Here is a 4921-nt window from a genome sequence, read left to right as displayed (position 1 = left end):
ACAGTCATGTTAGTGTTCTGAAACTGCAAAGTAGATTTTTAAATGCCTATTTTTGTGAGATGCATTTTCGACCGGCCAGAACATATTCCTTTGGAAAACATGATTTGAATTGGATTGGTGTGAATCTTGTTTCTAGAGGTGGTGACAGGCTTTCAGCTACTTGAATAGGTCAAGCCAGGATACATAAAACGTATACAACCTATGTGAGTGTGAAAAATTAGCATATGCAGGAAGGAGCAATTTGTCCTACTTTCAAAACAGTTTCACTCCACGTCTGGAAACTTCCAGAGCTATGTAGAGAATACAAATGAGCTTTAAACTCATGAGGAAAGAGGTTTGTATGGAAAAAGGAAAACAAAAGCATATTGTACTCATAAAATTCTCAATATATAGATTCCAAAAAAGTGCTTCCAGCGAAAAGAGCTGAAAGAACACTATGGGATGTAAACCTGAATACCTTTCAATAATATGTTCTCCATCCATGCATACCACCTACATGATAAAAATCATCTCAGGTGGACGGATGACAGCGTGGCCTAATGGATAAGACGTCTGACTTCGGATCAGAAGATTGAGGGTTCGAGTCCCTTCGTGGTCGTTTTTGGCCAATGGTCACACAATCTGCTTTACATTCAGAGTGGAAAAAGTCTTTTCCAATACTCTTGTAGTCCTCACTTTCTCATTACTAATCATTAATAAAGTGGAGTACATACTGTAAACTCGTTCAGGTTGCATCTTCAGTCTAACTACTTGTGCATTTTAGTGGCATTAAAAAGTGCTTCTATGCCGACGCACTGAATATGTAATAGGTTTGCAGAATTTTGACGTGACAGAATGGGTTTTTAGCTTAAGTGTGTGTAGAAGAACTGCAAGGTGTGTGCCTATGTGTGCATTGAGTGCTACATTTGTAAAATCTGTATGATTTGGGCAGTTAAAGTGCTGATTTTGCCTCCGAGTAAGAAAAGTACTACACAAAATGTATAAAGGATCGGCACATTGGCTGCCTTTGCTGATGCCCCCGCTGCCTAATTTGTAGTGCAATGGTTAAGTTGCAGAGTGTGGTTGAACTTGGTTAGGAGACTTAGTGCCTCTTTCCGTGTCCTACTGATGATAAGGATGGCTTGATACCATTTTCTAAGCCCAGTATATTGAGAAAAGAAGTAAGTGAAGAAGAAGTGTGGAGTCGAAAGTGGTTCTCCAATTTCTCTCCACTTGCTAAAATTGCAAAGTCTCCATTATAGCATAGAAGAGAGCGTTAAAGTCGGGGATGGAAGAGGATGAAAATGGGAAGTTTACTTATAGAGAGAACTGAGAAATGCCCTGTGTGCACACACCGGTGTCTGACCATAGAATACATTTAAATAATGCCTCTAGAAAAGAGCTATGCATGTGTGTCTCAGTGGCCTAATGGATAAGGCACTGACCTCCTAACCCAGGGATTGTGGGTTCAAGTCCCATCTGAGGTGATAACAAAAATCCTCCCTCTTTCTTTTCCAGAAAATTAGGTAGATTTATTACATGCTTCCTCTCGGAAGTTTATGAGGGATTAGGTACTTTGAAACTGTCCCATTTTACTTGTGTACACTTCACAGTCATTTTAGTGTTCTGAAACTGCAAAGTAGATTATTAAATGCCTATTTTTGTGAGATGCATTTTCGACCGGCCAGAACATATTCTTTTGGAAAAAATGATTTGAATTGGATTGGTGTGAATCTTGCTTCTAGGGGTGGTGACAGGCTTTCAGCTACTTGAATAGGTCAAGCCAGGATTCATAAAACTTATACAAACTATGTGAGTGTGAAAAATTAGCATATGCAGGAAGGAGCAATTTGTTCTACTTTCAAAACAGCTTCACTCCACGTCTGGAAACGTCCAGAGCTATGTAGAGCATACAAATGAGCTTTAAACTCATGAGGAAAGAGGTTTGTATGCAAAAAGGAAAACAAAAGCATATCGTACTCATAAAATTCTCAATATATAGATTCCAAAAAAGTGCTTCCAGCGAAAAGAGCTGAAAGAACACTATGGGATGTAAACCTGAATACCTTTCAATAATATGTTCTCCATCCATGCATACCACCTACATGATAAAAATCATCTCAGGTGAACGGATGACTGCGTGGCCTAATGGATAAGGCGTCTGACTTTGGATCAGAAGATTGAGGGTTCGAGTCCCTTCGTGGTCGTTTTTGGCCAATGGTCACACAATCTGCTTTACATTCAGAGTGAAAAAAGTATTTTCCAATACTCTTGTAGTCCTCACTTTCTCATTACTAATCATTAATAAAGTGGAGTACATACTGTAAACTCATTCAGGTTGCATCTTCAGGCTAACTACTTGTGCATTTTAGTGGCATTAAAAAGTGCTTCTATGCCGACGCACTGAATATGTAATAGGTTTGCAGAATTTTGACGTGACAGAATGGGTTTTTAGCTTAAGTGTGTGTAGAAGAACTTCAAGGTGTGTGCCTATGTCTGCATAGAGTGGTACATGTGTAAAATCTGTATGATTTGGGCAGTTAAAGTGCTGATTTTGCCTCGGAGTAAGAAAAGTACTACACAAAATGTATAAAGGATCGGCACATTGGCTGCCTTTGCTGATGCCCCCGTTGCCTAATTTGTAGTGCAATGGTTAAGTTGCAGAGTGTGGTTGAACTTGGTTAGGAGACTTAGTGCCTCTTTCCGTGTCCTACTGATGATAAGGATGGCTTGATACCATTTTCTAAGCCCAGTATATTGAGAAAAGAAGTAAGTGAAGAAGAAGTGTGGAGTCGAAAGTGGTTCTCCAATTTCTCTCCACTTGCTAAAATTGCAAAGTCTCCATTATAGCATAGAAGAGAGCGTTAAAGTCGGGGATGGAAGAGGATGAAAATGGGAAGTTTACTTATAGAGAGAAGTGAGAAATGCCCTGTGTGCACACACCGGTGTCTGACCATAGAATACATTTAAATAATGCCTCTAGAAAAGAGCTATGCATGTGTGTCTCAGTGGCCTAATGGATAAGGCACTGGCCTCCTAAACCAGGGATTGTGGGTTCGAGTCCCATCTGAGGTGATAACAAAAATCCTCCCTCTTTCTTTTCCAGAAAATTAGGTAGATTTATTACATGCTTCCTCTCGGAAGTTTGTGAGGGATTAGGTACTTTGAAACTGTCCCATTTTACTTGTGTACACTTCACAGTCATGTTAGTGTTCTGAAACTGCAAAGTAGATTATTAAATGCCTATTTTTGTGAGATGCATTTTCGACCGGCCAGAACATATTCTTTTGGAAAAAATGATTTGAATTGGATTGGTGTGAATCTTGCTTCTAGGGGTGGTGACAGGCTTTCAGCTACTTGAATAGGTCAAGCCAGGATTCATAAAACTTATACAAACTATGTGAGTGTGAAAAATTAGCATATGCAGGAAGGAGCAATTTGTTCTACTTTCAAAACAGCTTCACTCCACGTCTGGAAACGTCCAGAGCTATGTAGAGCATACAAATGAGCTTTAAACTCATGAGGAAAGAGGTTTGTATGCAAAAAGGAAAACAAAAGCATATCGTACTCATAAAATTCTCAATATATAGATTCCAAAAAAGTGCTTCCAGCGAAAAGAGCTGAAAGAACACTATGGGATGTAAACCTGAATACCTTTCAATAATATGTTCTCCATCCATGCATACCACCTACATGATAAAAATCATCTCAGGTGAACGGATGACTGCGTGGCCTAATGGATAAGGCGTCTGACTTTGGATCAGAAGATTGAGGGTTCGAGTCCCTTCGTGGTCGTTTTTGGCCAATGGTCACACAATCTGCTTTACATTCAGAGTGAAAAAAGTATTTTCCAATACTCTTGTAGTCCTCACTTTCTCATTACTAATCATTAATAAAGTGGAGTACATACTGTAAACTCATTCAGGTTGCATCTTCAGGCTAACTACTTGTGCATTTTAGTGGCATTAAAAAGTGCTTCTATGCCGACGCACTGAATATGTAATAGGTTTGCAGAATTTTGACGTGACAGAATGGGTTTTTAGCTTAAGTGTGTGTAGAAGAACTTCAAGGTGTGTGCCTATGTCTGCATAGAGTGGTACATGTGTAAAATCTGTATGATTTGGGCAGTTAAAGTGCTGATTTTGCCTCGGAGTAAGAAAAGTACTACACAAAATGTATAAAGGATCGGCACATTGGCTGCCTTTGCTGATGCCCCCGTTGCCTAATTTGTAGTGCAATGGTTAAGTTGCAGAGTGTGGTTGAACTTGGTTAGGAGACTTAGTGCCTCTTTCCGTGTCCTACTGATGATAAGGATGGCTTGATACCATTTTCTAAGCCCAGTATATTGAGAAAAGAAGTAAGTGAAGAAGAAGTGTGGAGTCGAAAGTGGTTCTCCAATTTCTCTCCACTTGCTAAAATTGCAAAGTCTCCATTATAGCATAGAAGAGAGCGTTAAAGTCGGGGATGGAAGAGGATGAAAATGGGAAGTTTACTTATAGAGAGAAGTGAGAAATGCCCTGTGTGCACACACCGGTGTCTGACCATAGAATACATTTAAATAATGCCTCTAGAAAAGAGCTATGCATGTGTGTCTCAGTGGCCTAATGGATAAGGCACTGGCCTCCTAAACCAGGGATTGTGGGTTCGAGTCCCATCTGAGGTGATAACAAAAATCCTCCCTCTTTCTTTTCCAGAAAATTAGGTAGATTTATTACATGCTTCCTCTCGGAAGTTTGTGAGGGATTAGGTACTTTGAAACTGTCCCATTTTACTTGTGTACACTTCACAGTCATGTTAGTGTTCTGAAACTGCAAAGTAGATTTTTAAATGCCTATTTTTGTGAGATGCATTTTCGACCGGCCAGAACATATTCCTTTGGAAAAAATGATATGATTTGGATTGGTGTGAATCTTGTTTCTAGAGGTGGTGACAGGCTTTCAGC

Source organism: Triturus cristatus, chromosome 4_1 (assembly GCF_964204655.1).
Source record: "Triturus cristatus chromosome 4_1, aTriCri1.1, whole genome shotgun sequence".
Classification (NCBI taxonomy): Eukaryota; Metazoa; Chordata; class Amphibia; order Caudata; family Salamandridae; genus Triturus; species Triturus cristatus.
Note: the sequence above shows the minus strand (reverse complement) of the source record.